This window comes from Nerophis ophidion, linkage group LG12 (assembly GCF_033978795.1).
Source record: "Nerophis ophidion isolate RoL-2023_Sa linkage group LG12, RoL_Noph_v1.0, whole genome shotgun sequence".
Lineage (NCBI taxonomy): Eukaryota > Metazoa > Chordata > Actinopteri > Syngnathiformes > Syngnathidae > Nerophis > Nerophis ophidion.
The window spans coordinates 123,753-131,418 of NC_084622.1; positions in this window are offsets into that span (position 1 = coordinate 123,753).

A 7,666-nucleotide genomic window follows, 5' to 3' on the forward strand; every position below is an offset into this window, starting at 1 on the left:
GGTGTACGGGTGGGGTGGCTTAAATGCCTCAAATGTCCGGCGTTTCGAGTCAAGGTTGCGTGTATTTTCAATGTACGTACAGTCTTAAGAAGGGGTTGAAAACAAAAACAAATTGTGAAGGTGTGCGCACGCAGCAACATTCGTGAGGGTGTGGCAGAGACAGACAGAGCGAATAGATTGTCGATCAAGGCATACTTGGTCAACAGCCATACAGGTCACACTGAGGGTGGCCATATAAACAACTTTAACACAGTTACAAATATGTGCCACACTGTGAACCCACACCAAACAAGAATGACAAACATTTCGGGAGAACATCCGCACCGTAACACAACAGAACAAATACCCAGAAGCCCTTGCAGCACTAACTCTTCCAAGATGCTATAATATACTATATTGAAAATTCTCAGCACCAACACTGCGGTCAACAGAGGAGAAAAAATGCTTTATTTAAATAAATATATTATTTATAAAGCAAGTTGGAGTATCATTGGCAAATGTTGGGATTTCACAATATGGTCAGCCTACTCCTAATTAGTCTGCTGATGTATGCAGTAACATATTGTGTCATTTATACGCCTATTATTTTGTCAATATTATAAAGGACAAACTGTAAAAAAAATATTATTAATGTACTTGTTCATTTACTTTTAATATCTGCTTACTTTCTGATTTAACATGTTCTATCTACACTTCTGTTAAAATGTAATAATCACTTATTCTTCTCTTCTTTGATACTTGACATTAGTTTTGGATGATACCACAAATTTAGGTATCAATCCGATACCAGGTCGTTACAGGATCATACATTAGCGAATTGTATTTTATATAGCGCTTTTCACTAGTGACTCAAAGCACTTTTTACATAGTGAAACCCAATATCTGAGTTCCATTTAAAGCAGTGTGGGTGGCACTGGGAGCAGGTGGGTCAAGTGTCTTGCCCAAGGACACAACGGCAGTGAATAGGACGGCAGAAGCGGGGATTGAACCTGCAACCCTCAAGTGAGCTACACCGCCCACATTGGTCGGACTCAATGTTGTGATTAGCCACACACCAGAAGTATTATAGACTAATCTGGATAATAACTGGACGTAGAAAACTCTTATTTCTCAGGTCAGCCTGTGAGCTTTGTTTATTTTTTTTAACCTCTTGGTCGGACACCGGCACTTGCCCCTACTTCCTGTGAGTGAAGCGCAATACTTCCTGTTACAGCAGTAAGGATGCAGACTTTCACAATAAAGGTTTAAGCAGGAACCATTGCACTGAGAGTCCTCATGTGTCCATAATATTGATTTAAAAAAACCCCCGAAAGAACATGTGATGTCAAAAAATATCGACGTAATCATAGTAGTAGCGCTCCTGTACTTGGTATCATTACAGTGGATGTCAGGTATAGATCCAACTTTGGCATTTGTTTACATTGTGATGCGGGTGAGCTATTGTATCCTCCTACTGTGAAGCATGTTTAGCTATTCCTCGTCCTGCAGTGATAGTGGTACTTTACTTCTCGCCATGGAGGCCAGGATTAGTGAATTAGAAGTAACTAAAATACTGGACGTTAGCCGCTAACTAGCTAGCCATGTCTTAAAGCAGCTCTTCCTGAGGGTGTTTCAGTGTTACAACTTCACCTTTATATTTAGTTTTTAAGCCAAAATGTGTCTGTTCTCCCTTTTCTGTCTACACACTGTGTCTGCTTGTAAGTACTCTGTGATTGTGCGCTGCCGAACATGCTCCTCTGCTCGTAAAACCAGCAATGTGATGACGGGGGCTCAAGGGGGGTACGTTTCAGAGGTCGCATAGTACTGAAAATGATTCATTAGTATCACAGTACTATACTGATATTGGTATACCGTACAACCCTAATTTGTGTTTTAAAATATCAGTTGGGAAAAGAACAAAATTCAATGGTCAAATCAACATCACAACCTTACTTTAGTTAAATTATTATTTCTTCGGTCTGTGGTCAACAAATTAAATAGAGTTTCACATTAACAAACAGTTGTTCAGTCTTTAATTGAAAATGTTGCTGACCGGAAATGTTTAGGCTGAAGTTAAGCACTTATTGCGCCGAACATTATAAACAATGTCAAATACAAGATGAGCTTCCAAAAATGATGCACAACATATTCTAAATACACAACATATACAGTACACTGTTCAATGATACTGCGATGAGGTGGCGACTTGTCCAGGGTGTACCCCGCCTTCCGCCCGATTGTAGCTGAGATAGGCGCCAGCGCCCCCCGCGACCCCAAAAGGGAATAAGCGGTAGAAAATGGATGGATGGATGGATGTTCAATGATATTTACAGTGAAGACGTGAAATATCCTTGTACACCTGTGAGTTAAACCTTTGTACCAATTATATACTGCAGTGGTTCTCAAATGGGGGTACTTGAAGGTATGCCAGGGGGTACGTGAGATTTTTTGAAAAGTTTTAAAAAATAGCAACAATTCAAACATCCTTTATAAATATATTTATTGAATAATACTTCAACAAAATATGGATGTAAGTTCATAAAGTGTGAAAAGAAATGCAACAATGCAATATTCAGTGTTGACAGCTAGATTTTTTGTGGACATGTTCCATAAATATTGATGTTAAAGATTTCTTTTTTTGTGAAGAAATGTTTAGAAGGAAGTTGATGAATCCAGATGGATCTCTATTACAATCCCCAAAGAGGGCTCTTTAACTTGATGATTACTTCTATGTCTTTATTTAGAATTGAATCACTTGTTTATTTTTCAACAAGTTTTTAGTTATTTTTATATCTTTTTTCCCAAATAGTTGAAGAAAGACCACTACAAATGAGCAATATTTTGCACTGTTATACAATCTAATAAATCAGAAAGTGATGACATAGTGCTGTATTTTACTTCTTTATCTCTTTTTTTCAACCAAAAATGCTTTGCTGTGATTAGGGGGTACTTGAATTAAAAACATGTTCACAGGGGGTACATCACTGAAAAAAGGTTGAGAACCACTGATATACTACATGAAAGCAATTATACTTCCATTATTATTTATATCCCACATTTAGTTTGTAATTAACATTGATCAGAGTATTAACTACTGTATTGATTCAAGAGTGATATATTTGTCCAAAACATTGGTCTTAAAGTGTTTTTTAAATGTGTGAATGGAAATGGAACATTTTAGGGAATCATCCAGGCCAGACCTGGGCAAATGAAGGCCGGGGAGCCAAATGCGGCCCATTAAGATTTTCAATCAGGCCCGCTGGACATCCCCAAATACTTTTTTTTAGATCTTTAAGATGTAAAGTGTAGTTGCAATTATGATGTGTACTCATGTTTTATAATGACTGTAAGTACTCAACTATACTAAGTATTTCAATGGTTGGAATCTGCACTTTGGCATGATATACTAGTTACTATGGTAACCGAATTAGTGACTATGGTCATCTAATGAGTTACTATGGTCATCTAATGAGTTACTATGGTCATCTAATTACTTACTATGCTCATCTAATGAGTTACTATGCTCATCTAATGAGTTACTATGCTCATCTAATTAGTTACTAGGCTCATCTAATTAGTTACTAGGCTCATCTAATTAGTTACTATGGTAATCTAATTAGTTACTATGCTCATCTAATTAGTTACTAGGCTCATCTAATTAGTTACTATGGTCATCTAATTAGTTACTATGCTCATCTAATGAGTTACTATGCTCATCTAATTAGTTACTAGGCTCATCTAATTAGTTACTACGGTCATCTAATTAGTTACTATGCTCATCTAATTAGTTACTATGGTCATCTAATGAGTTACTATGCTCATCTAATTAGTTACTAGGCTCATCTAATTAGTTACTATGGTCATCTAATTAGTTACTATGCTCATCTAATGAGTTACTATGCTCATCTAATTAGTTACTATGGTCATCTAATGAGTTACTATGGTCATCTAATTAGTTACTTTGGTCATCTAATTACAAACCCCGTTTCCAAATGAGTTGGGAAATTGTCCATCCATCCATTTGCTACCGCTTCATTCCCTTTCGGGGTCGCGGGGGGTGCTGGAGCCTATGTCATTATAAAATCCCCTGAAGAGCAGGGAAACCTGCGAAACAAGCTTGTAGGGATGAAATAGCCTCTGTGTTATTTCCTGACCTGATATATATTTTACAGCCCGGCCCTCGGCTGAGTTTTTTAACCCAATATGGCCCCCGAGTCAAAAAGTTTGGGGACCCCTGTTCTAAAGCTTAGTGATGTAGAGAATAGAACAGAAAGTACTTTATTGATCCCTGGGGGAAATTCAGCAAATATCAGATGTATTAGATCATGGGTGTCAAACTCTGGCCCACGGGCCAAATTTGGCCCGCCGTGTAATTTAATTTGGCCCTTAAGGCAATATCAAATTAGGATTAGAGCTGGCCCGCCGGTGTTATACAGCAGTGGTGCCGCCGTATCACCACATTCACCGCTAATACTCTTACTTGCCAACCCTCCCGATTTTCCTAGAAGACTCCCGGATTTCAGTGCCCCTCTCAAAAATCTCCCGGGGTCAACCATTCTCCCGAATTTCTCCCGATTTCCACCCGGACAACAATATGGAGGACCCTGCCTTTATCGTACTCTACAACCTGTCGTCATGTCCTCTTTTCCTTCCTACAAACAGCGTGCCAGCCCAGTCACATAATATATGCGGCTTTTATGCACCGCAATGAATGCAAGCATACTTGGTCAACACCCATACTGAAGGTGGCCGTGTAAACAACTTTAACACTGTTACAAATATGTGCCACACTGTGAAACCACACTAAACAAGAATGACAAACACATCTCGGGAGAACATTTGCAACATAAACACAACGGAACAAAAACCCAGAATCCCTTGCAGCACTAACTCTTCCGGGACGCTACACTATACTACACGCCCCCCCCCCCACCATTTTTTTATTTTCATTTTTTTTAATATGCCATTGATATCCTTTCGTTTGTTTTTTGAAAGTTGATTTTGCACTGTTAAGTTATATAAGCCTTGCTTGTTTTATATTCGGTGTTAAAGCAAATCAATTTAGCAAACTGAGCAATAATTAACGTTTTTATTCTTACACTTTCTCTGGCTACTTGAATGTTTGATTCATTCATTATTGTTATTTTATTCTCAAATGTGTTATTAGCCTTTGGAAAAAGTTTATTTTAATACTTACCTCAGAGGGCTGCAAATATCCTTTGCCATGGGCCAAGGACCCTATTGAAACTGCTGTGTTTTATTATTATTCCGCACCTCCGCGCTGTAATTTGACCCCCTTAACATGCTTCAAAACTCACCAAATTTGACACACACGTCGGTATAGCAAACCTTCCCAACATATTAAGCAACCAATCCCCCAAAATGAAAATTGCGCTCTAGCGCTCCCTAGGAAAAAATGACAGACAAAACTGCATGTAACTTCTGTTAGGAATGTCATAGCGACATGAAACAAAAACTCCTATGTAGGTCTGACTTAGACCCAATTTTCATACACTCACTTCTTTCAGCAAAAATCTATAGGAAGTTGGCAAAAACCCCTTCAAAATAAAATGTTCGCAAAAAATGCAATTTTTGCCTCTTTGCGCTGTAATTTGACCCCTTTAAAATGTTTCAAAAGTCACCAAACTTGGCGCACACATAAGAATTGGCGAATATTGCGATCTAATGAAAAAACCAAACCCCAAAACTCAAAATTGCGCTCTAGCGCTATTTTTGAATAAAACACTGAAAAAACTGCTCCTAGGAAGAAAACACAGACAAAACTGCTTTTATCAACAACATCCAGAAACGCCGATCTGTAATTTGACCCCCTTAACATGCTTCAAAACTCACCAAATTTGACACACACGTCGGTATAGCAAACCTTCCCAACATATTAAGCAACCAATCCCCCAAAATGAAAATTGCGCTCTAGCGCTCCCTAGGAAAAAATGACAGACAAAACTGCATGTAACTTCTGTTAGGAATGTCATAGCGACATGAAACAAAAACTCCTATGTAGGTCTGACTTAGACCCAATTTTCATACACTCACTTCTTTCAGCAAAAATCTATAGGAAGTTGGCAAAAACCCCTTCAAAATAAAATGTTCGCAAAAAATGCAATTTTTGCCTCTTTGCGCTGTAATTTGACCCCTTTAAAATGTTTCAAAAGTCACCAAACTTGGCGCACACATAAGGACTGGCGAATATTGCGATCTAATGAAAAAACCAAACCCCAAAACTCAAAATTGCGCTCTAGCGCTATTTTTGAATAAAACACTGAAAAAACTGCTCCTAGGAAGAAAATACAGACAAAACTGCTTTTATCAACAACATCCAGAAACGCCGATCTGTAATTTGACCCCCTTACCATGCTTTAAAACTCACCAAATTTTACACACACATCAGGACTGGCGAATATTGCCATCTATTAAAAAACCAAACCCCAAAAATCAAAAGTGCGCTCTAGCGCCCCCTAAGAAAAAACACAGAAAAACTGCTTGTAACTCCTGTTAGGAATGTCGTAGAGACATGAATAAAAAACTGCTATGTAGGTCTGACTTAGACCAGGGCTTGAGTCTCAGCGGCAGCAGCCAAAGGCGGGCCCGACCAACGCTGCTTGCAGCTTTAATTCAAATTGAATTTGATATGCCATTGATATTTTTTAATTATCCATCCATCCATCCATTTTCTACTGCTCATTCCCTTTTGGAGTATTATTATAATTATAATAAAGTTACATAAGCTTTGCTTGTTCAATATATTTTGCAAAACTTGTTTAGGTCCTATTAAAAGGTTAATTTGTTCAATTTTGGCCCGCGGCTTAGTTCAGTTTTTAAATTCTGGCCCACTCTGGATTAGAGTTTGACACCCCTGTATTAGATTGTAGGAGAGAGAGCGTGGATTCAACAATCCTCCCAAAGCCACGCTGCAGACCTGGCAGAGGAGTTCAGCGACACCTCCCGATGACCACGCGGTCAGACAATTACCTGCGGCACTGTGGCCATGAATCACGCAGCGGTCTGTCAAAGCCGAAGCTGCGTGACAAAATGCGTGGAGTGTCATTGATCACCCCCCCGCCTGGACTCTCGCTCGCACTCACACTTTATCACATGCACTTAATTGGGAACATATTTGCTCGCCGGCCCTGAGAGATGTGTCTGTCAGGAGTCGCATTCCTGCACTGATTTTCTGATAGCCCGTCGCTCCGGCAGGGAGGGGGGGGGGGGGGGGGGGGGGGTCTGTATGTGGGAGTAAAGTGTGGGCAGCAGCAAATCCAGCGGTGGAAAGGTAAGTAATAAGTAAGCATCCTTTAACCCTCTGGTGGGATTAAATATGTGCCCAGGATTTACGAGCCAGATGACCTCTGAGGACCGCAGCTTCTCTCCCACCCAATAGTTTTCTCCCTCGCTCCGTCCCACAATCTCTCTCTCTCGCCCGTTCTTCTCCAACTATCCTTCAGTTTTTTTGTTTCTTGCCTTCATCGTGCCGTGTGAGGGGCCCTCGTGCACACGCGTGTGATGTGATGGATGTGCTTGTTCTTGCACGTTTACTGCCGGGGTCTGAGTACTCCTACCTTTCCATGGACCACAGGGGATTTACAGGGACCGAGGAGCAATCTGTGCTTGGGTTTGACTACATGACTTTGGAGAGGCGGAGCCGGCAGTCCGACAGCAAGGCAGGGCA